This window comes from Mustela nigripes, chromosome 1 (assembly GCF_022355385.1).
Source record: "Mustela nigripes isolate SB6536 chromosome 1, MUSNIG.SB6536, whole genome shotgun sequence".
Lineage (NCBI taxonomy): Eukaryota > Metazoa > Chordata > Mammalia > Carnivora > Mustelidae > Mustela > Mustela nigripes.
This window is the reverse complement of record NC_081557.1, coordinates 253,255,328-253,281,971: the sequence shown is the minus strand read 5'-3', so window position 1 is coordinate 253,281,971 and position 26,644 is coordinate 253,255,328. Positions and strand designations below refer to the sequence as shown.

Genomic DNA, 26,644 nt, shown 5'->3' with positions numbered 1-26,644 from the left:
AATCCCGTCTCTGCTTTGCAAATTCTACACTATCTTATGTTAACTCTAATACTGACCTTTCTCCACAACATCTTTGTTAACAAACGTGTGAGTTTTGTGGTATCTAAATGGGGTATCTCTCCCAGTCAGATGAGGTCCCCCAAACATGAGGCAACTGATCTGATGGAAAACGGTGGCATAGGAGGTAAAAGAATTCACCTGACACGGAACACAGGAGATAGAAGTTATTGAATGCACATCAAAGGAGCAGCAGGCAGGACGGCAGAAGAGAACCTGTCTGCCATGAGGCAATGGGTGGGCGCCATTTTTAAAGGGGGTAGAGGAGGAAGTATGGAGATGTGAGAAATTCCCATTTTTGGTGACTGTGCCTAGTTGTAAGTAGCCCATTGGTCAATTAGGGCCTACGAACATTTTGAGTTGGGTTGTTTAATGGACCTGTGTGTATTCAGCGAGACGGTCACTGTGGGCCCTTTCTATATTCCATTGTTTAGATCTGTTTACCTAAAAGCGGCCTTACAAGTTTTATAATGAACTTCTATTTTGAATTTTATAATGAAAGATTGATTCTCCACAGCTTTCACAATGGCTTGATGTGTGCAGGATTTCCAAGGGAAGAAAGGGGCCATAAAAGGAAAACATCTGTCACATAGGTGTATGTCTAAATAAGATCTGTTTAGAAGTTGTCAACCAACTGCATTATTCAAAGGAAAATTCAACATTGGCTATCTCCAATGAAATGTCAGGTGTGATGACTTTCATGTATTAATTGAGTTCATCTCTTGGGAAGCAAATAAAATAAACTTTCACTTTCAGTTATTGGATTTCTCATTGCTTTTTGTTTTTATACAAAATGATGGTGTATACTTGAAATAATATTTTGTTCTTTAATCAAACAGCTGTACAGTATTCCCCCATTGTTGTCAAATTATTCCATCCTAGCCACACTCCAAGGCCTACTAGAAGACCTCCATTCTTTCTATTTCTTCGTGGACATGTCATCACAGTCCTTAGTGCCATTTCCTTAATATTTGTTCATCTTTATTTTCATTAGCATTTTTAGTGTGCCTTTTGAATAAATCTCCTCCTCAACTAATATATACAATTGTTACATCATTTTCATTCATATATAAATACATATTACATTGTGTCCCCACAAGACTATGAGATGTTTGAAGTCATAAATACTGTCTTTTACATCAATAGTCCTTTATAATATCTACTTATATTAGACACAATACATTCCTATGGATAAAGTGATAATAAGTTATAACTCCCTCTAAATAAGGTAATAGAAGAACAGTATTTAGTTCACTACCATTCTATACATGGAAAAATGGTATTCTTTAAATTAATTATTATTTGGGGACGCCTGGGTGGCTCAGTTGGTTGAACAGCTGCCTTCGGCTCAGGTCATGATCCCAGTGTCCTGGGATTGAGTCCCACATCGGGGTCATTGTTCGGCGGGGAGCCTGCTTCTCCCTCTGCCTCTGCCTGCCATTCTGTCTGCCTGTGCTCGCTCTCTCTCCCTCTCTCTCTCTCTCTGATAAATAAATAAAATCTTTAAAAATAAATAAAAAAATAAATTAATTAATTATTATTTGGTATTTGTAATAATGTAATATGCAAGATTATGACAAATAGGTATTATATTATAGCTCTAGACTTTAAAATAACTTTGTTTATCTTATTTTTAAAAGATTTATTTATTTATTTGAGAAAGAGTGTGAGCAGGGGGAGGAACAGAGGGAGAGAGAGAATCTCAAGCAGACACCCCACTGAGCTTGGAGCCTGAGATCTCAGGACCCTGAGATCATGACATGGGGTGAAATCAAGAGTCGGATGCTTAACGGACTGAGTCACCCAGACATCCCTGTTTACCTCTTTTTTTATATAAAACTCAGTTTTTAAAATTAGTTACTATGTCACATGTTGGAGTTACAAAACTGAAGAGGGAAAACCTAAAACTTTTGATTATGCAATCAAGTTGAGGATAAGCATTATCAAATTTTTTTAAAAATAAATGCAACATAGTAAGTCTAGTAAATTTCATAAAGAGGGGTATAAGTTTCTATAAAAACGCATTAAGAGTAGAGTTCACATGAGAAATCAAGGAAGTCGGTCCTAACCAGCAAGTAATGAATAAGCTTAAAAAAAAAAAAAATAGGCATTAACAATATAGGGAAAAGAAGGCCTACTATGCACAGATGACCTATGTGGAGAGGTGTCACACCATATTGTGAAATCTGGAAAAAAAAAAATCTATTGTGAGTGGAATGAGATGATAAAACAATGATAAGGATGGAAAAGTAGCTAAGACTGAATTTTGCAGACACTTTTGGATTATGTTTGGGATTTTGAACTTTATTCAGAGTATTGTGAACACTTTGATATATCTAAGCAATGGGCTACTGAATTGAATTTACATTTTGTCGAAAAGCATGCTGGTGGCGGTATAGAAAATGAATGAGAAATAGAGGAGGGCCATGGGCACCTGGCTCATATCTCTTTGGTCTTGACCATTTCAGTGCAGACCAGCCAGACTTCCACGTCAGGAAGTACTTGCTTTTTTTTCCTTCTTGGCCTGAGGGCTTTCTCTTGCAGTAAGAACTCCTTCTGATTGCAAGTTTAGCAGGCTGAATGTTCTAGAGAATTAATGACCAATAACTAATCCGAGTTTGTGTATTAATACCCCTGAGCCTTTGTTGTTTAGATGGAATAACCCAGAGCCCTTTTTCCTACAGTTTCTCAGAATTCTGTTGTGGGATTAAGCAAGCGTCAGCAGGCCACAGTGGTAAATAGCTTGATAAGTAATCCTTTTTGGGAGTTGTTGCCTTGCTTTTTTCTCCCCTGAAGGCATTTCTTGAGATTAGCTCCCCTCCAAAGGAAAAAAAAAAAAAGAAAAAGAAAACTATTGGCTGAAATCTTTGTCTCCATTGCTTCTGAGACTATATTGAATAATGCATGTAAGGAATGGTAGGAGTGGATAACAGGGTGCAGGTTAATACAGGCATACCTCAGAGATAATGCGGGCTCTGTTCCAGACCACTGCAATAAAGTGAATACAGCAATAAGGTCAAATAATTTTTTTGGTTTCCAGTGCCTATAAAATTGTTTACACTACCCTATAGTCTATTAAGTGTGCAATAGTATTATGTCTAAAAATACAATGTGCATACCTTAATCAAAAAGTACTTTATTGCTGGAAGACCTGGGTGGTACAGTCAGTTAAGCCTCTGATCTTGATTTTGGCTCAGGTCAAGATCTCAGGGTTATGGGATTGAGCCCCATGTTGGGCTCTGTGCTCAGTGCAGAGGTTGCTTGTCTTTCTCTCTCTGTTCCTCCCTGCCACTCTCTCTCTCTCTCTAAAATAAATAACATCTTTAAAAAAAAAAAAAACTTTATTGCTAAAAAAAATAACTATCTCTAAACTTTCAGTGAGTCCTAATCACTGATCACAGATTACCATAATATAATAATGAACAAGTTTGAAATATTGTGAGAATTACCAAATGTGACAGAGAAACACAAAGTGAACAAGTGTTTTTGTAAAGATGACCCCAACAGATTTGTTTAATGCAGTGTTGCCCTATACCTTCACCTTGTAAAAAATGTAATATCTATGAAAAGCAAAAGAATGATGCACAAAAAAATGAAATATGCATATGTACTTTTGAAAGCAACCTTGAAAAGAGATAGAATGAAAAGAAAGCATGCATTTAAGTATGTACCTGTAAGCAAACCTGATATATAGTTTTCCTTTCTGTTAACATCCAGTCCTCTTTTCTTCAAAGATAAGAGGATGGTAAAGAGAGTAACACCATGTTCAGTAGAATATAGTACCTGGTGGTTTAGTCTTTCAATTACTTTGATCTTTTGATAATTTCCTGTCATATAATACCAACCAGGTTGTTCTTGGATCTAACATGTAGGAAGCAGGTTTGTTTGGTTTTTTTTTTTTTTTTTTTTTTTTGGTCCCTCTTTTTCTCATCAACAATTTCTTGTTACCAATGTGGCTTTCTTTTAACTTAAACTCTAGATTTGAGTGGGATGTATCAAAGCAGGATCATTTGAGGAAAGTTTAATCACAAAGAAATATGTTATAAATGTCTATCTGAGGTAACTGTATAGATAGTGCACTACACCACAGCTAGAGATACCAGAAAAGAAAAAAAGCTACCATATTTGTAAAGAAAGAAATTCCTATGGAACAATCTACCTTGCCAGGATCAGTGGCCCTTGATCTAGTGATTGAGTCCAGCTGGCAGTGTCACAAGCAGGACAACTGAGGAATAAATGTCCTGACCTCATTTTCTCTCCACTCTCTGAGCTCCTCCCCAGTACTCCAAGTTAACTGAACCCAACAAGAATCTAGAGAGCAGGGAATCCACTCATGAAGTCCAGATAGTCTTTCTCCAAGGGGAGAGATCTAGAAGGAGAAGGGTGGAGAAGGACTCTGGAGGGATAAGCCAAAGGTACCTAGCATATAAGAAACGTGTCAATGATGGATCTTTCTGCATCACAGAATTGATCACATCCCAAGTCAACCACACAAACTGCCATTAAAAGCACTGCCCAGATTCTTCCCAAAGAAGTTTGTTTAGTAACAAAAGCTTCATAAGGTAGGAATTCTTTGAATGAGGAGAATACACTATGCATTATCTTAGGTAATAAAACCAACTATCATTCTGACTTAACATGACTTAGGTAATAAAACCAACTATCATTCTGACTTAACACAATGAACGAATGAAGCAAGATGGGGAATGCCTGCTTGAGGTGACCCTCCAAGTAGAATGTCAAGGGATTGCTTTCTCAATAGTTTCATGATTTGTATTACTTATATATCACCTCATAACAAATAACCCCAAACTTAATGATTTAGAACAACACATTTACTATTTCACAATTTTTGTGGGTCAAGTATCATGGCACAGAAACAGAAAAGCAGCACAAATGCACATGTAAATTCAAATCTTACTATATCAGTTAAGTAAATTCTAATTCACTAAATGATACAGTCATACGACAGAGTAAAATAAGTAATAAAGAGGGTAACCCTTCAATTTTCTGCTTATAATTGATCCACTTAAAAAGCCTTAGGTTAAAAGAAAAGGGGGGCGGCAGTTGGGGGATAACTACAATCTAACACTGCATTGATTACATATCCATGCAAAGATTCAAAAATATTATTTTCAGTAAAAAAATTATTTATGAATATGTACAGGATAATTACAATTTGTAAAGCCTAAGGACTTTTAAAAGTAAACAATAACATTTTTCAGAGATATCCAGAATCAGTAAAAGGAATCAGTAAATGAATAAAAACAATCAGGGTACTGCCTCAAAACTAGAATTTCACTAAATCAATCGTTTTTGAATTGGTCAATTGAAGAAATACAGTGCTAAATAATAGAAGACAGGAGTGCAAAAATATGTTCAAAAGAAATAAAAATCTTTATCAGTTTTTACTGAGCAAGGGAGTGGGATGCTATCTGACAACTACCAGCCACCCTAAAGACGTATGTCTCTATGGAGGATAGCTGGTTCACCAGTTTTGTCATATTTGAACGCTCTAGTTTCTTGTTCTAAGTCTACAAAACAAAATTCTAACCTAACATTAAAAAGAAGCCATTTGAACGCTGTCATGTAACTACACTTGAACTGGTAATGACGTCATTTCGTTGTTTTGGTTGTTTGTATGTCTTTGCCCTTTTCTTTTCAACACCTTCACTCTCTTTCTTAAACTGATTTTTATACTCCACATATTTTTATCTGCTGCACATACTTTCATCTTCTATTTTTGATCAGGTTCTCACCTCATGTTGCCCCTTTACTGTCATTCTCTCCATATATCAAGATTAGAAGAGCTGTTTATGACCATCATGATGTCTGACTTCATCCCCTAACATATTTAGGTTGTGTCACCCTTTGTTATGATAATTCAGAAACACTTTCCCCTGCTAAGCAGTCCAAAACGTGTCACTTTCTTATATTTATTTATATTATGCTAATGTGAAGTTTAATATGTGATTTATTATTTCCCTTTTGCATTTTACACTGACATCATCCATAATCATAGCTAGCTATACTACTTGAACAACATTTACAAATGCATGGTAAGTATTCTTACATATATTACAATTTTAAAATACATAAAATGTTAAATCAACTCTAAAGTGGTCATAATGAAACTTTCTGAACTATTAAGAATTAAATTAAGATTACTTTCATACAATAGTAGCATTAAAGAAGTATCTTTAAAATGATTGTTTTGAAATGTCATCCTTAAAAACCATTTAGTTTTTATTACCTCTTGTCCTACATGAAAAAGCAGAGAACCACAGAACATTGAGTAAACTATAGTGTTAAAATGCTGCCAGACAATTTTCCCTCTGCTAAGGATGGCCGGTTTGGATTTAGTCCAACAAAATGCTGTCCCATTTGGACTTCATATATGTAAATAAAGAACTCCGTCTCTCTCAACAGCATCACACACCAGTCTTTAATTACCTCTTCAACCAAGAATATGTCAAATCGTTGACTAGTGTGACAGAACAACATTTGCAGCAAATGAACCATTATTTTTTGAAATTGGATTAGTTACTTCAGGTGTTGGTGTCCTCTTTTTATATAATGGCAAGTTAAAGTTACTATTAAAATTCTTCCTATTTTGTATTGCATGTACTTCTAGCACTCCAGGCCTATAGATTGTGTTAATGATGAGGGAGTAAAATAGAAGTAAGGAGAAAAAAAAAGTTATATGCTTAATATTTATTCTTAAAAAAATAAAAATTCTCTAGCTTCTTTTGTTTTATTTACAGTAAGTTTAGAAGAAAAACTAAAATTTCCCTTTTTTTTCTTTTCATAACTTCTCATAAATACCGCTATGTGCTCATTAACAACTTTTCATTCAGTTAGTCTCACCTCTTGCCCTCATTACCTTTTTCATGTATCATTAGATATGTGCTCTGCAGTGAAACATGATCAGGATACTGAGCAACTCTTTGCAGATAGGAAAGAAAAAAAATGCAGTCTTTAGATAGGGGGTACTTATAACCACACACATGTTCTTGAAAAAGCATCATCTGTTCTGGGAGTCGCACAGAAACTATTTCTTACAAAAAATGAGCATATTTTAATATCTGTTTTGAATAAATATGATGTAGCATGTAAGATAGCTTGAATAGTGTCCTGCAACAGAAATCATAGAAAAAGTTATCATATCAAAATCGAGCTACTTTCAGAATGAAGAAAGCAGAGCTTATTAGGGGCAAGAGAAAAAAGTTGTCATGCCTCTGTGGTTTTGCTCTAGACTGTCTTGTCCAAAGAATATTACCTTGTGAAGTAACATTTAAGTGTCGGTTTAAATGCATTAGTATTTTTTATGCTGTGTATCACTGTCTATTTTTCAATATAGCTATGTGCATAATCTGTCTCCCTGTCAGAGGAGAGTCTATGCTTGGAATCACTTGAAGCATTCAAGAAATGTTCTTTTAATAAAGAAAACAATGTACTTCTCAAATGTTGTTTGTTAAATTTGGCTCGATTTCCTGTGTAAATAGCCAGTAAATATTTGTTGTTTTGAGGTTGAGTTTTGAATTCCTTCCCTTTCATATACATACTTAGTCATGTTGCACCAGCCATTTCATGCTGCTCAGCCTTGGTGTCCCCAACCAAAAAGGTAAACTAATTTGTAATAATGTACAGTAATAGCTCTTCTCTGAAGAGAGATGGCAGATCAGCAAGTGATCAATAATAGACATAAATATAAAAAGATCCAAGTGTCAGAAGCAAAGGATAAATTAGCAGGTAAAAGTGAGTTCATGTGTGCTCATTTACTCTCCAAGACCTACTGGGTTATGCCTAGATCAAAATAAGAAATTATGGGGCGCCTGGGTGGCTCAGAGGGTTAAGCCTCTGCCTTCGGCTCAGGTCATGATCCCAGTGACCTATAATAAGTTTGGAATTATGTGCTGTGACTAATTAGAAACTAGAACTCTATGTATCACCAACCATGATTACCCAATAAGAATGGAGGAATGGATTGGCCAAAGGCATAAATTTGAATTATAATGAGACCTACTCTCCCACAGCAGAGCATTTAAGGGGTGAATGAGAGAGATAAACTTTCATTATCAACTCATAATGTGTGCTCAAAAAGCTGTTAGAAATGGAGATGGGAGGGCAAAGTATTATCAGTTTTTCCTGGAGTATGTTCAGATAGGGAGTAGCTCGGACAAAAATCCCATATCAACACTATATATTACTTAGGGTTTTTATCTTCTTCTTTTTTTTTTTTTTTTTTTCCTGGAATTGTATGTTAATTAGTGGACCAGGCTACTTTTACCCAAAAAATAAAACAAGCCTTCTCCCTTCTGAGTTCTTGGGAAGGAAAACATTTATTAAAAGCCGCAAGACTCCATCTAGTTTATTCTCTGCGAGTATACTACATCAGCATCTGTTCTCCTGTATCTCGTTAGTTACAGGAGTAAGTAAGAATGATGTTCTTAACTCTTCCCAGTGACTTTCCCGTTACTGTCATAATGATGCTATTAAGAGTCAGAATTAATGTCCTCAACATCTACACATTTTGCCCTGGAGCCTGGCAGTCCTTTTCACTATGACTTGGTGTCTAGCCATGTAACTAGCCATTTGGTCAATCAGTGTCAATAAATGTGACATAAGGAGAGGCTTGAAAGGTCCAGTTTTCTCACCTTTGCAACTCCGTCACTAGCTTGAAATCAAATCTCAACTGCTGGAGGAATGTGAAGAACACATGGAAGAGAAGTGAAGCCATCCTAGATCAGCAAGCCCTCAGACAACCTGCCAGCAGGGGGCAGACACATGGGCAAGAACTGTTGAGATCAATCTAGCCCAGCTCATGTCTGCAGAACAACCCAGTCAACCATTAGACTTACGGAAATGATTGTCATTTTTAGTCTCTGAGTTTGGGGTAGTTTATCTGGTACATTTTTTCAGCCAAAAAACAAACAAACAAACAAACAAACAAACAAAACAGGAATACATACACATGAACACAAAAGCTTTGCATCATTCCACATGAAAGTGAAAATCCTGAGGAGACTTAATAACTGATTTCTCATCAGCCTCAATAACCTGGACAGAGTAATTAGGAAGGGTTTTTCTACAGCCAGAGGTTTAAGTGCACACACTCTGGGAGACCTGGTATCTTATAAGGTTTAAAAGGAAACAGTCTTCCCGTGGTAGATTAGTTACGGAATCTGAACTCTGAAAATAGTTTGCTACTTGTAGAGAGCACAGAAAGTAGGAAAATGCTGCTCCACAAGTGTTAAAATGATAATGGTGTTTATGATCTACGCTCCTCCCTGATCTTCTATATCTGCCCTCGTGCTGCTCAGTTTAACTTTACGGACTATCCTGAAAACTAATGATTCCTAAAGGTTAAGGTTTTTCAATGAATATAAAGTTGTGAATATCAGTTTTCTACTTGATAGGTTCATGGTCTCTAATGAATTTCAGCTTAAGCATTTTCCTTTACTTAATAGCAAAGAAGGTTAAAAGGATCTCTATTTCTTGTCAAGGCTTTCTCAATAAAATTAAAATAAAGAACAATCAAGACTTACTAAAGGTTAGAAGTAAGGTATTGGTGATTCAGTAAGGGCGCCCCCCTCCTGAAGGTTTATTTGAAACGTAAGGAAAGTGCACTTATAATTGATAATGTTTTATGGAATTATATAATTTAAATGTCCCATCATTCTTAATTGAAAGACCAAGATACCTAGCACAGGTTAAGCATCCGTGTTCAGTTAATTAAATTGTCTTCTCCGTTAAATCATTTGATTAAAAATTGCTAGTCTTATTAAGCCAGACTTTTAAACTCATACTCACAAAGAGAGTAATCATAGTAGATGTGTTTCCATTCATTACCTCTTTATACTTTTATAAAGAACTCTCTATTAAGAAGAAAGAAATTGTGCCTCAGAATGAATACTCGTAACAACTCTTTCCATGAAAAATTACTGTAAACTCAAGTGTTCTTTAGGAAAAAATTAAATTCTTGCTATGATTTGATTTAGAAACCTAAATTTGCAGTTGGTTTATATAGGCCAAAACTTAATTGATTAGCTTAACTACGTGTTTTAGAACTATATTCTGCAATGAAGACTTCTGGAAAACAGAGGAAAGTTTAATATCCCCAAATGGGCAATTATCCCCTAAATAAATAACAGTATTTTTTGTTTGTTTGTTTGAATTTGAAGGCACGCTGTTCTAGTCATTAAAAGCCTTGATTTGGAATCTTAAAAATTGGAATTAAATCCTATCTGCTACTTACTGGCTTAGTGACCTAAAGCAAATTACTCAACTTCTCCAAGAATCAGGGTATTTTTATTTGTAAGTTGAGGATAATAATGATATTTATTTCATAAACTGCCATTAGGAATAGGTGCAAAGTACAGGTAAACTTACCGCTACACTGGCTGGTTCCTATTTAGCATTCCATAAATTACAGCTTTTACTGTATTTATTGTTGTTACCATCTTGACTTTATTGCCCAGCAGAGTTCCAGTGTATTGTTTGCTGATAATTGAACTTACTAATTAAATTAATTAAACTTCAGTAGCCAAATTTCTTTCTCACAAGTGGGTTATTTCTACTTTCTCTCTCTCTCTCTCAAGACCCAGGAATTCGGTTCATACCACAAATCCTCATGTAAAATAGAGTCTCTTTTGTTAGTAATCATACACCTATCAACCCTAAGGAAGCACATAACCTTAATTAAAAGTTGGCAATGGATAACAAGTGTTAACAGACCACAGTTGATCTTGGAGGTAACAAGGATTCAGCCCAGGGTATTTGAGAGTTGATATGGCTATTATGCCTGTTCTTGAATCTTCCTGCTAGGTATGTCTTCTTGAATCAATATATATTCTCTTTGTAACTCTTAGCTGGCTTTAATTCTGTCAACTTCCCAAAATAAAATAGCAAAGCTACTTTCTCTCCAGCTCCTCTCAAATCCCACATTAGTCTAAAGTTCTCCAGCACTGACCTTGAAAACTCCATAACCTTTCCTGGAGTCCTTAGTAATTGACCTCTGGAAATCTTGCCTTCCTTTATACTTATTGATCTCCCTCCTGTTTTGTTCTGAGAGATCTTTACTCTTTGTTAAGAAGTAGCAATAAAGACGTTCTACTTTCACTTTTGTTATTCTAAGCTAGAATTTTCTAATATATTCCTGCACCATGTTTGAAGAAAACACTCCACATTAAAAAAAAAAAAAAATAGAAATTCTTAGTTATCAACAGTGCTCAATAAAGAATTGAAAGTTCTTGGGGCACCTGAGTGACTCAGTCAGTTAAGTGTCTTCCCTCATCCCAGGGTCTTGGGATGAAGGCTGCACTGAGTCTGTGTTTAGCAGGAAACTTGCTTCTCCATCTGCCTCTATCTGTTACTTCCCCTGCTTGTGCTATTATCTGTCAAGAAAGAAAAAAAGAAAGAAAGAAATCTTAAAAAAAAAAAAAAAGAGAGAACTGAAATTCCGATGGGTCTTATGAGATAATTCGTATGTTTTTATATTAGTTAATATATTAATTCACACATATGTATTATGTCAGAGGAATATATAAACACACATATGTATTATGTCAGAGGAATATATAAACACACATATATATTTCTGTTTCAAATTTATTTGAACTCAGAATTTATTTATTTTTTATGTCAAATGAATTATATCACAGAATGGCTTTTTATTTAAAAAATTACATTTTGCATTGTCCCTAATGTTCCCTTCAGCCATGGAGAACCAGCTCTTCCTCCCAGCTCATATGAACAGGTTTAGCTACACCATGGACAGGAAACAAATAGGACATATTCTGAATTTTCAGATCATTTAACAGATTTTCTGATTCATTTTTCTAGGCGGAGTTACCTAGTGGCTTTTGTTTTGTTTAGTTTTGTTTGTTTTGCCTTGGATCTCTTTGGCAGTCTTGTTGAGTCTATGGTCTCTTTCTCAAAGTTATATCTTAAAAAAATTACTCAAAAAAAAATACTTAACATAAATGTTTTAAATAATATGTATTATTACAAAGGAACACAATTATAATGAAATGTAATGAGGATATTAGAATTGTACTACAGTTAAGTATATGCATCATGATTAATATATTAAATAAAAATATTGGCAGATTAATAATTGTCATAATTTCAAAATAATGATGCTAATAAAAGATATTAGGAAATATTTGCAATTATATAATGGGACATGGAAAGATTTGTGAGTTTTCCAAGAAAAAAGAGATATTACTAGTATTAGCATAATTTATTGTCTGACATATATATTGGAGAGCAAGTAAATTTAGTTGGAGGCTCATGGGGATAAAATATATAATCTTCTTCATCTAAATTGATGGTCTCCCAGAATTCTCTCTTGTCTGTGATTACCAGGTTTAGTATCTCAACCTTACAGGGAAGTTTTTATTGTTGTTATTGTGTTTGCAAGAAGGTTTCAAAGAGGCAGTTTTGAGTTTTCGGATTTTGGGTTTTTTGTTTTGTTTTGTTTTGTTTCATGTAAATCATAGTTCTTTTGAGGTATGCCAATTTTTGGTTCAGCCCCAGTTTACTTGAAATAATTTTTAATTAAAATATCCATGATTGTATTACCTGCAGCAGTTTTATTCCCTCCTCTTAATTTACTATGAACAACATTAAATATCCTCACATTGGAGTTTAATCCTAAACAGCAGGAGGTCAAAGTGAATCAGATGCTGTATCTGTACATTTTACAGATATAAAAGAGCATAGATTAATGCCTAATTATCATATTAATATCTCATAGGTATTCATTTCTTACTTTATGCAGGTTGATGGCAAATATGTAACTTTATAACCATCACAGAATTTTCTTTCTTTTTTCTAGCAGTAGAAAAAACAATGATGTACTAATTGTTCTCACTATTGTAAGATTTAGAATTTTGTTAGTGGACAGAAAAATGAAATATGAGTTGCTAGACTGAAGTTAATGCTTCAGAATGCAACATCAATAGCCTATATTTGAATTTTTCATAGAATCAATTTTTTTATGTTACTCATGTAATTAAAATATTAATCACATATTTTTAATACATGGCACCTAGTCATGTATTTTATGTCATAATCATATGTTTTAATACAAGGCACCTAATAAATCTAAAAACCTAAAAAAATTTTACCAGTAAAATATAACAAAACTTCCAAGAAATTTTGCCATATATGCTTGATCATTTGACTTCCATTGACTCCAGCCTCTTAGAATATACCTGGACATTAAATTTTTAAAGATCCAAATTAGAGAAAATGAATTTTCACAAAGTCAAAATAAAGTATGTAGAGCTATTCCAGGTTCACAAACACTGTACTCATTGTTACCATTTTTATTCAAAGCTCTGTGTAAAATAAGATTATTACATTTTCTTCATACTACCCTTTATGACTCTCAGTTTCAGATGAGTAATAAATTGAAGAGAAAGGCATATTCAGCAGTGGCAAAACAATGATAAGTAAAAGAAATAACAGCAGAGATGATAAAATTGGGTATTATATATATACACACTGTATATGTCTAATTAATACATACAATATAATCCATACTGTATATTTGGTAACAATTTCATAATGAGTTCCTGTTCATAAAATAATTTTATACAAATATATGTGAAAAAAGGCAAGTATTAAGGTCATCAGCATATTAGTTATTATATATCGACCTTATCGTGATCTTTTCAAACCAACTTTGACAAATGGTAGAGAAATTAACTTAGTACTGGGACCACATGATATGTAAACTCATTTCCTTCTCATGTAAATTCAAACTGTTTTGGACACTATTCATTGATGGGATTAAAAAAGAACATGCTAGAATATTAAATGCATTGCTAGAGCTTTTGGGCTATATTGATCTTTTCTAGTAAAGATAGCAGGAGAATAGTTATGTTTGGGGCTATATTTTGTTTAAGTGACACCTACTGTAATAATAGGGTAAGTATTCTGCCATTGTCTGCCATGACCCCTCTGTAAGATGCTGTGATGCACTACTTGGAAGTTCCTAAAAAAAGATTTCATTACACACCTACTGGGATTGTGGTTGCAGGTATCTTGTGGTTGTGACTCCACTTTGAGAATTGCCTCAGTCTAAGAGCACTGCCTCACAATTAGTCACAATTCCTTCCCAGGGCAGCCCACATCCAAAGACTTCTTCACATGACAGTAAAAATGTGTCTCTCTTGAATCAATTTGGGCAAATCTGAAGGGCAATTCATGCTCCAGGTTAGTCTGTAGGATTGTCTAAGCTTCCCTTTAGGACTGCAAAAGAGCTCAATCTCTCTTTGCTTAGGCTAGTCTTCTGCCTCTCATTTCCACAGGTGTAAATCCTAAAACTACTCCCTACTATACCTTTTGCATTATTATTTCATGCACAGTGAAGCACTGACATAGAAATAAGGGTTTCCATGAGAAAGGCATGAAACAGTCAAACATTTTTCAAAGGATGAATGTCTGCTTTTAAGGACTTGCTCTGCCCAAACTTGGGTAAATGTTTATCTCTTTGAGGAAACAAAAACATTAGTTTATCGGTGTTGATTAATTAATATTTTTGCCATAAAACTAAGACCCCCTTTTCAGAGGCTATGATTAATAATTACTCATCCGATTTTGTTTTTCCAAATATGTTTATTTTTAAAGAGACTTTATTAATTAGAAGATTTGAAACAATAATTTCCTAAGCAATAATGGTTGTAATTATAATTAATTGAAATTGATAAATCACCTTCTAGTTATTTATAGTTTTCCTATGTGCTTGTTAAATTTTGATAAGAATTGTTACATTTACAAACTTATTATGTCCTTACTATGTGCCATGAACAGTTCTAAGTACTTTATATATGTTATTTTAGTTATTCTTCACAAAAATTCTCATGAAAACAAAGAAGGTGGGGTTATCTCTATTTTGCAAATAAGGTTGACAAAGGTTCAGTGACTTCCCTAAGGACATGTAGCTAATAACCCTAACCAGATATTAAACTCAGGTCCATAGAATGCCTAAATCTATATGAAGAACTAATCTTTCTTGATATAAATGCAACCTTATAAACTTCTCAATTCATGAAAACAAAAACAAACCAAAATTAAAACAAAAACAAGGGGCACCGGGTGGCTCAGTGGGTTAAAGCCTCTGCCTTCGGCTCAGGTCATGATCCCAGGGTCCTGGGATCGAGCCCCGCATCGGGCTCTCTTCTCAGCCGGGAGCCTGCTTCCTCCTCTCTGCCTGCATCTCTGCCTGCTTGTGCTCTCTCTCTGTTAAATAAATAAATAAAATCTTTAAAAAAAAATAAAATAAAACAAAAACAAAATCAAAATGTTTATGGCAAAACTTTAAAAGGCACATATACTCAATTCTTATTTTTAGCTAGGATTAAGTTTATCTCCACATCAAAGATATCTCATATCATGAAATCTTCATGAACTTGTTTTGGGGGTTATTCATCGATCTAATACACTGTTAATACTAGTATTTCACTATAAGACACCCCAGTGTTTATAGGAGCAACGTCCACGATAGCCAAACTGGATGTTCATCAACAAATGAATGGATAAGGAAGATGTGGTATACACACAGAGACACCCAAACACACACACACACTGGAATACTACTCAGCCATCAAAAAGGAATACTTATTATTTACATCAGCATGGATAGAACTGGAGGGTATTATGTTGAGTGAAATAAATTAATCAGTGAAGACCAATATCATATGGTGTCACTCATATGTGGAATAAAAGAAACGACACAGAGGATCATAGAGGAAGGGAGGGAAAACTGAATGGGACGTCCTCAGAGGGAGAACAACCATGAGAAACTCTTAACTATAGGAAGCCAACTGGGAGTTGCTAGAGGGGAGATAGGTGGGAGGGTGGGAAATTGGGTGATGGGCCTTAAGGAGGGCACATGATGTGGTGAGCACTGGGTGTTATTGAACACTATGTCTGAAACTGATGATGTAATATATGTTGGCTAATTAATTTTTTTTAAATTTATTTATTTGACAGACAGAAATCACAAGTAGCCAGAGAGGCAGGCAGAGAGAGAGAGGGGAAGGGAAGCAGTCTCCCTGCTGAGCAGAGAGCCCGATGCGGGGCTCGATTCCAGGACCTGGGATCACGACCTGAGCTGAAGGCAGAGGCTTTAACCCACTGAGCCACCCAGGCGCTCGCTAATTAAATTTAAATTAAAAAATACACATACACTTTACTTTGATATCATATGTGTCTCTATCGTTTTTTTCATAATCTCTAAAATCAAGTAAGAATAAAAACATTATTAGCCAACACTCATCATGTATGAGGCACTGGTGTTAACATTTTAAGAGGCTAACCGAATTAATAGTCACAACAAACTTACCAGACATACACAATTATTATTTTGATTTCACAGATAACATAAGGGAGGCAAGGAGATGTTAACTAATTCACCAGTGGTGGCAAAGCTATTGAATGAAAAAGCCAGAAGAAGGGATTGGATCAGTTCAAAAATTAGAATATCCAACAGAGATAATTTGGAAAATGTGAGGATGGGAGACCTAAAAGGAGCATATTCTTCAGAAGCATTTCATTTCCAATTTCTCACACATGCATATCCTTGTTCTCATTGCTTTATCTCTCCAATAGTCTAATCACTCGATTTCAGGTGAACTCTATGTATCACTGAAATTCAAGACATCTATATTGTGATTTAAGCACTCTAGAAAGTCAGATACATTCAAGTTATTTTTCTACTGATTTAAAAGGGATACTTTTACCACTAGGATCACTTCTTTATGTTAAGGGATTATAGCTAGATAATATCTCTTAAAGCATATTATAAGCCAGCAGACCTGACTGATAGGGGGTACAACATAATCCAAATCAGTGTGTGCTACATGTACCCCAAAGATTGATACATTATGATTACTTCCCTTATTTAAAGTTTATGGTCTTAGAGAAATGCTATTAAAAAAAATCTTAGAATTTTAGAGTATATAAGCTCTTTAAGCATGCAAACGGGAAAATGCACATCTAGAGAGCATCTTCCATTTCCAAGCAAATATTGACCATTTCATGTGATAATTACTAAGATGAACCAAGCACAGTGTTCTAGGAAATTTCTTAGGAAAGACCCCTACCATAATCTGAGATAAACTAAATTTTAGGAAGGAGAAATTGCCTGGTAAAATCTCACAAGATAGGTAAATTGAACGTGAGTGGACTTTACAGAAAGATAAAAGATCATATAAGGAGTCATAAGGATACAAATATTTGGTGAATTCAATAACTTACAAGTGGATAAGTATTCTTAGGGTTTGGAGTTTACATGTGTTGCTATGTATATAATATTCATTCTGCCTGTATAATAATAAACGATACGATATTGTATAGGCAACATACAGGGTAACATATACAATATTTTTCCTTCTCCTGTTTTTTTTGTTTATTTTTTTTTCTAATGTGGATCTTATTTGTTCAGGCCATCAATGTGTAAAATCTCTTTCTCAGACTTCCTGGAAGCTGGAGATGCCTGTGGAGCAAGTTCTGGATAAAGTAGAAGTAAAACTGTGATTTTCATGACAAAAAGGTCCATGTTCATGCTGACATTCCATTTCTGTACTGGAAATTTAAAAGAACTTTCTGGAAATGCATTACCCTTACTTTGACCTTGAGGATAAAAGCCATGTAGTGCAGGGTCTAGAACAGAAAGATAGGAAGAACTTAGTCTGAGACCACAATGACTTCTTCATTGTGTTAGTGTTCTCAAGGGGCCCTATGGTTCATGAATAACTTGAGAGATCAAACAAAAGATAAAAGAAGGGGATGCCATTATCACCATTATTACTGATACGTGTGAGATGGATGATATTGACAAATGTGAGAGCCAAAGTGTTTGTTAACTAAATGTCAATTAGGCAAAATTACTCACCCAGTTACAAGAAATGCTGGACCAGGACAGGTCTCCAGATCAAAATCTAGAAGGCAATGGAATACACTGAGCTAGAGCCCAATAGTATCAGTGGCCTAAAAACCCAGTTTGGAGACATAAGCAGAACAGCTGTTGGTTGAAGTTATGAGAGTATGAGTTCATCACAGTATGTGTACAACACAGGACAGAAATAGCACTTAAGAGAGAAGTCAGTAAATGATAGTAGTCACCTACCACTGAGATAGCTGGAGAATCCAGAAGAGGGTTGATGTCAAGGAAGTCAATAACATTGTTTAGGAGAATGTGTTCTGCAGTCACAATATATAGCAGGATCACTAACAAGGAAATGACTGAATAAATGCTTTTCCTTTCCATCAGTTATGTCAGTTGTAACCACAGGAGTCAAAGTCACCTTAGTCATGATAGCCATGGGTGGGGCATAATGAAGGTAAAATGTTGAGGAGCAAATCAGAGATGAAAAAATTGACTCAGTGAATGCAGCTCACTCTCTCAAGAAGCACACACTTAGATATAAGGACATATTGTGGGTAAAGGGAGTTTAGAAAACGTACTTTTTTTGCTGTGGAAATTGTTAATACTATTTTATTTACTTCAAAATTGTGGAAATTAAACCTTTTTTAAGTAATGATGAGGTACAGAACAAAAGAGGTGTGTTAAACAAGCTCTAAGATATTTAATGGGTTGTGATTCCATAAGAATAAATGGGATCCAGATCAGAGAAATAGACTCTAAGAACATACACAAAAGGGAATCCTTGGCAAAATAACATTAGAATTTTGGATAGATGAGACTAAATAGTAAGTAAAACTACTTATTTCACAATTTTACCAGGATCTTCCTTTGAAAAAACAAACAAACAAACAAACAAACAACAACAAAACAAAACAAAACAAAACAAAACAAAAACCTTACAAGTGGTAGCTAGATAGTAACTCAGGAGTCATATATAATGATTTAGGAGCAAGTTGAAAGTAAAAAATAACTTCCAATCTAAAATGATTTAATGCTTTCATGAAATTCCTAATCCCGTGTGTTAAAAGTAAGAGATCTTTTCCTTTGTTCACACTGGGGGTTCTATATTCATGATATAATTGTTGTGTATCTACAACTTTCTCTTCACCTTACACATTGTTTTGGCATGATGAAAAATAGAATGACTGAATTGGAAACAAACAAACAAACAAACAAACATGTGGAGCACTGTGGAAACTTGGTGAATGAGAGATAAACAATTATGACACTGATATTGAGCAGCTGTGCTTGAATCATGAGCCAGAAGACTGGTGAGCACTTCAACCCATTTCTCCAATACTGTGACTGATGAAAAGTATGCCAGTTCAGCATAGGTTTCATTTTGTACAGTTTATAAAGGGTATCAGACCATGAATATCCAGTTTCAGGACATTAAGATATAAAATTAAATAATAATATGGAGACATGAGAGACTACCTTAAATAACTTCAAATTGAGATAGGAATGCAGGTAATAAGTAATGCACAGCATACCCAACAGGCAAATGACAATTCCTTCCACATATTTGAGTAAAAAAGAGCAGTCTTCCTCCTGTGACTATAGTGAACTATGTAGGCAGCTTCAGATAGAAAGCATGTAGGGGTGAAAAAAGTCATAACACAGTCTTGTCACCTATAAATCTCTGACAACCAGTAATGTGACACTTGTAATATTAGACAATTTAGCTTGAGGGAAATTTATTGTGGTCCTTTATCAATTATACTAACAAATTCTTCTGACTCTTTTCACACTTTTATTCCCTATGCACTTTAGGAAATGCACAATATATAGTAGGATCACTAACTTTCCATCAGTTCTAAAATCAAGCCACATAAATAAAATATACTATTTAGATACATGGTGTTTTGCTAGTGAAATATTAAACCACTTGCAACAAAACTTATTTTACTATACTTGTTACTTTAAAATTAACCTTGTGCTAGCAAGGCTGTGTTTTAGATAAAGTAGGCCATGAGTTTGTGCAGCTTAAATAACTATTTACTTATCTTTTATTTCCCTTTATCAGTTCTTAACTTTTCCCTTAATTTATGAATCAGACTTTTATATACTTTCCATTGAAGCTTTCAGAGCTTTGTAGTGGCTCTTCTTTGCAGGCCAGACATGGCACAAGAAAATTCTCATTTACCAGGATGGGTGTACCTGAAAGAGTGAGAAATAGCTAGATATTCATGGAGTAGTGGACATGGTTCTGAAGTGACATCAATTCCTGGCACATGAATGCCACTATGGTGCATCAGTCAGATTAAAGACATATGCAGGTCAGATGATGAATGGATTTTAGTAAGAATCTGTCTTACAGAGGGTACACTCAGTCTTTGAAATAATCCTGTGGTTATTTTCTATTTCTGGAATGCACAGTTGTAACAGAATAAGCAATTGGCAATCCCTAAACTGATATCCTACCTCTGAACACTTATTATGGTAAGAAAGCCCAACTGTAAGCTTTGATTACTACCTTGATCTTCCAAAGCAGTAAACCAAAAACATATAATAGTCTTGAGAGCTTCCAGAAAATAATGTCACCATCAATAACTTAAGAGATGCAGAAGTGGTGATTACTTCCATATTTCTATCCAATTTGCCCATTTGGAGTATGCAGAAAACTGGCTAAGGAAGAGAATTATTATGATTTAATTATTACAATTTAATTTAATTATGACTTTAAATTCAACTTCTCTACCAGATGTGGTTTCTTTGCTGTTGCACATCAAAACATCCCCTGGTGTAAGCAGCTGTTGACAGGGAATTCATTTTTCCCTATACCTATTAACAAACACCATCAAAGTTATCCATTTATTTTCAGGGGCCTGTTCTCCAGCTCTACTTCATAATCTTGTCTAGCCTCCTCACTCCACAGGGCATACATGAGTCTATGACATTTAATATAACATGCTGAATAGACCTGTTAAGCAGAAAATATTAGTTTTTCTATTTATTTTTTAATTTTTATACCTTATTAAGGTATATTAAAAATTCAGGATCCTCATAACTCAGTGAAATTTCTAGCAGTCCAGTTATCTAATGTATGTCAAGATATGCTTTAAAGGTAAGGGACAATTCTGCATCTGGCCTCTCCTAGCCTACCAGTCAGGGAAAAAAAAAAAGAAAAAAGAATAAAGAAAAACAAAGTATGAACACTAGTGGCCCTCTTTACAGTCTGCATGCAACATATACATAAGTTTTATTTGCTACTGTCACAAAGATTAAACAAAAGTTCCTTTTTTTTTTTAAAGAAATGGAATATGACTCTTGCTCCTGGGCCTTAGAAGAGGCTGAGCACTTGACCATGAATCAGATGTTATCATGAAAACAGTTTCCCATTATGAACTGTGATGTTATCTGACATAACACCATAAGTGCTGGTGTACACGGAAGTATTCTATCATTAAATGGAAGTGGTATGTACAATATAAGGCTAGAACAAGTCCTAAAGATACAAGTAAGTTGAATGAATGATTAGCTCTGATTCAAATAATTCCTATTTTTCCTACATTTCTTCCTTTCTCAGTTTTCTTTATGGTCTCATGGGAAGTTCACTGTGATCAATTTACTGGGAAGTAACAATGCAATTGTAGCCTACAGATGGTAATACAGAATATGTTGTATGTGTGAAAGGAGACAGCTGCCTCATTACTACCCCACTTAGGAGTGGCTCTAAAGGACAATAGTGAATGAAAATGCTCTCAAAGTAGTTTGAGAAGACTGTCTTGTTCATTTTTTCTGGAAGAAAAGAAATCCAGAGGTAGGAGTTATCAGTTCATGGGCAATAACTAACACTTTGACTAATTTATCCAAAAGTCAGGTTAACACAATTAGAAAATCAGCTACAAGACAGTTTAGGAAGAAGTGTAAGATTACCTGTACCCCAACTGAATGTGTACCAAAGATCAACCTCAGGAGAAGAGAGGATTAGTGATCACATAAACACAATGACTGAACTGTGGATGGCAATCAGACACCTTTGTTCTTATCCAATAAATAAAGTGACCATAGCAGCAGGAATTGAGATTAATGTTGGCTTAGCAACATGGATTTTGTAAGTCCATCATTATTGAAACAGTTACCATGCTCTAACCATTGTAATAAAACAAGAAAAAGAAATAAAAGGCATGGAGATCCTTTAAAAAAAAAGGAAATGATAAAATCATATTTGCTGACATGATGAAATTTTATTTGCATGAAATCCCAGAAAAACTACAACTAAAAGCAATAAAAAACCCACAAAATTCTCCTAGAACTAATAGCAGTTTCAGAAAAGTCACAGAATACAAGATCAACACATAATTTTGCATATTTCTGTATGTTAGCAATGAACACGTTGAAATCAAAATATAAATGAAATACTGTTTACTATTGTGCTGAAAAACAAAATACTTAGGTATAAATCTAATATATACATGTGTTATGAAAATTACAAATTGCTAATGAAAAAATCAGTGAATAATTAAGCAAATAGAGAGACATACTGTATTTGTGAGTTGATAAACTTAACACATTGAAGAGATCAACTGTCCCCAACTGGCCTATAGTTTTGATATAATTACTTTCAAAATCCCAACAAGGTTTATGTTGCACAGACACAGAAAAGCTTATTCTTAAATTTAGATGTAAAAGTAAAGAACCTACAAAAGCTAAAACAATTTTGAAAAAAATAAATAAATAAAGGAGGAGGAATCAACTTGCCCGATATTAAAGCCAACTGTAGCTTATCATACAGAATATATAGTATGGGTGGAGAGATACACAGACAAATCAATGAAACCAAATAAAGAATACAGATAGATTCATACAAATACATTCATAAAATTTTTGACAGGAGTCATTTAAAAGAAGAATAGCCTTTTCAACAAATGAGACCACAGTGAGGGGATCACAGAGGAAAAATCAAAGTCAGTCATAGACTTAAATGTAGAATGTAAAATGATAAAACTTATAGGAGAAAATGTAAGAAAAAATCTTGGAGATAAAATGCTAGTCAGAGTTCTTAACCCTGACACCAAAAGCAATAATGGTGAACTGAATCTCATAACAAATAAGCACAGAAAGAAAAGGAGAGGAAAAAAAGGAAGATTTAATTTTAAAAAGATAGAGATATGAGAATGAAAAGATATTTTAGAAAAATTATTTGCAAGCCACATATCTAAGAACTAATATCTAGAATGAATAAATAATTTCTTAAAACTCTTTTTACTTGATTTTAGGATACCACATTACCGATTTTTCTCCTAGATCACTAGTGTTCCAACTTGATTACTTTTATGCATTACTAGTTTTAATTAAGAAACTACTTCCTTCATCTTTCTCATCATATTTTTCTCATCTCCCTGTTTTCTAAATCTTTGAGTATTCTAAGATTCCATCCTCATTTTTCTTATCTTTTGTATTCATATTCACTTTCCTTTAGTAATTAAGGTTTAAATATCATCTATGTACTGAGCCTTAGATATATATACCACTTCTATCCCTGCATTCCAGATAGCTGAATCTAGTTGCCCTCCTAATATTTCCACTTGGATACTTAAGAGGCATCCTAAAAATAATATTTTTAATATTGAGCTCCTAATATTCCCTCTAAAGTGTCTTCTGATATAGTCTTCACTATGTTAGTAAAAGGCATCTTTACTTTTCTAATTGAGTTGTTGAAAAAGCCTCAATTTGTCTTTGATTTTTCTTTATACATCCATTTGAAAATTCAATCAGAAATTTCTTTTAGTTCTTAAAAAGACATCAAATATCCTTCCATTTCTTACCATATTCAATGCTACCACCCTTCTGAATCCACTGTTACAGTCATGTGGATTCTTACAATAATCTTCAAACTTTTGTTTCTCCTTCTCGTTTTCTCTAGCTCCTTTTCTTGCACCCACAACCAACAGTGATATAGCAACTACAGCCACCTTTTAAATGTAAGTCAGATACTTTATTGATGCACACTTTGTTTGTTTCCATATCTTGACCATTGTAAATAATGTTGCGACAAGCATATATCTTTTCAAATTTGTGTTTGAGCGATTTTTAAACCTGGTGATTCACAGACCTGTACCCCTGGGGATAAAAATATATGTTTATAAAAAATAAAAAATTAAAAATAAATAAATAAATAAATATATACCCAGTAGTGGAATTACTAGATAATATGATATTTCTGTATCTAATTTTCTGAGGAAACTTCACCCTGTTTTCCAGAGTGGTTGCATCAATATATATTCCCACTAACAGTGCACAAGGATATTTTTTTTCTTCCACATCCCTACCAACCATCATTATCTCTTCCTTTTATGTAATTTAAGAAACAAAACAAATGGAGGTGGGGACAAAATGGCTGAGAAGTAGGAGACTGTTCCACCAGTCTCCTAAAATGAGCTAATTATCTACCAGAACACTCTGAACGCCCATGAAATCAGCCTGAGATGTAGAATTATATAATTCCAGACCTCTATGGGGGCAGAAGACTCCGGTGGAGAGTAAAGTGGAGTGGGAATTGGACTGATATCAGAGGATAAAGAGAAGGGGGAGGGAGCTACCAGAAGTGACCCATTAGAAAGTAATACCTCAATATGAGAGTACTCTGTGATTGGGGACCAGCATTAACTTGGAGTCTGGTTAAAAGCACTAAAAAGGAGCAAAAGATCTTAAGGGACAACTGGTAGAATTGGGTGGTCACAGGCACAGGCCTAAAAACATGGTCCCAGGATAGCCACTGCCAGCGACCACCTGTGCCAGAGAGAGTGTGGCAAAGCCTCCAGGCCATCGTCCTTTAGCTGCTGGCCTTCCTGAGAGAGTCTGGTGTGGACGCCAGCTGGTGCTCTCTAGAACCACAACCTTTTGCACTCTGTATGCACACTGCATGACCAGGGCCTGAACCACGCTCCCCAACCTCCCCTGAGAGAGCTCCATGTGGGGGCTAGCTAGTGGTCTCTAGGACTCTCAGCCCAGGCTTGAAACTCTCAGCATGCTCTCTCTGGTTTAGGTCTCAAGCAGTGTGGACCCCAGACAGCAGTCCCAGCAAAGATAAGCACAGGAAGCAGGCTCCCTAGACCAATATTGCTCCTGGTTTTAATACCCTGGTGGTACAGAGACAAGCAGGTGCTTTGTCAAAACAAGCTCAGTGCCTGAGCCACTGTCTCAGGCAGTACATGTCCCTGATACAGTGGCTAAGGACATGCACTGCCTGTGGGAGATTGATTGGCTCAGCAAAGTTTGCAGAGGGGGAGTCTATATGTTCTGGACCACCCAGAAGTGACCAGACTGAAGCTTCTTTCTGAGATGGAAGTCTGGGTGCAGTTTGCTTTCCACTAAACCTCTGAAAAGGCACAAAAAGCCACCAATGAACAAAAACCTCCAGAGAAGAAAAGCCTGAAAAACTGGTTTCCATAGATCCCAGCCCCTTGATAAGGAACAGGAGGTCTCAACCCAAGCAAGACTGACTGAAAAACAACACGGAAGGCCCCTCCCCCAGAAATCCAGCCAAAATAATGAGAGGACATCCACCACTGGGTCCCCATAAAACTGTAAAACCCCAATATCAGGGGAAAAGAAGATATTAAGCTTTCAGTATTGCCCTAAAACCTGCAAATTTCATAGATATTACTTTTATTTTTAATTTGTTCTTACTATTTCCATTCTTTTTTAAATTTTTTAACCTATTTGCCATTACAACAAGAGGTTTAATACAACAAATTCCATAATAACCTTTTAACTTGAACTTTTCTCATACATATACCTGTTTCTCTTTTGCTTTTCTATTTTTTTTTAAATATACATATAGAGATAAGCTTCAAGGTAATATTCTTTCCCTGATCAATAGTACCCCTATATATAAACCAGTTTTAATCTCCCTTTATTTCTGGAAAGTTGAGTCCTTTAACAAAGATATCAAGATACACCCAGGAAAAGACAAAATAAACTTCCTCACCCACATTGAGGATTTATAACCACCCTCCCATCTTTTTCTTCTCTCGGTATTTTTGTGTATTTATTTTTGTTCTGGTATTATATAAATCTTATAGTTGGGGCTCATTTTGGCTGGGTTCTTTTTTATTTTATTTTTTTCTTATCATATAATTTTGTTGGTCTCTTTGTTTGTATACCTTATAAATCTTACCTTTGGGGCCCATTCTGGCTGGGTCTTCTTCTTCTTCTTCTTCTTCTTTTTTTTTTTTTTTTCTGTCTCTCCCTTTCTCTTCCTCTTTTTTTCTTTTTTTCTTTCTTTTTGGTGGTGACTTCTGATTGCTCAGAAGTGTTCTAGGGTGCAACTTGCCTGGATCACAGTTGATACATTCAGCTACACATCCCCTCAGCCACCTATCGCCAAAATGACTAGGAGGAGGAATGCCCAACAGAGGAACAATTCAGAGACTGTGCCCTTTCCATCAGAGCTATTGGATATGGACATAAACAGTATGTTGGAAAGGGAAATCAGGGTAATAATTATCCAGGCAATGGCTAGGTTGGACAAAAACATTAATAACATATTAATTAAGGAAGGAAGGGAAGAAGTTAAAAATGCTATCAATGAGATACAATCTAATCAAAATTCTCTAACAGCTAGGGTAACTGAAGCAGAAGATAGAATGAGTTATCTAGAGGACAAACTGATAGAGAAAAAAGGATCAGGAGGAGGCC

The 26,644-nt window shown here is 35.0% G+C and overlaps 1 long non-coding RNA gene across 3 annotated transcripts in view; it reads right to left on the bottom strand.

Moving 5' to 3' along the window:
- LOC132015744 (uncharacterized) overlaps nt 1-26,370 on the bottom strand; it is a 224,458-nt gene extending 198,088 nt beyond the window's left edge. For all 3 annotated transcript variants that reach the window (XR_009403760.1, XR_009403759.1, XR_009403762.1), the window contains exon 1: nt 26,124-26,370. This is a non-coding gene — a long non-coding RNA (uncharacterized LOC132015744). The remainder of the gene's footprint in view (nt 1-26,123) is intronic.
- Between the last annotated feature and the right edge of the window lie 274 nt (nt 26,371-26,644).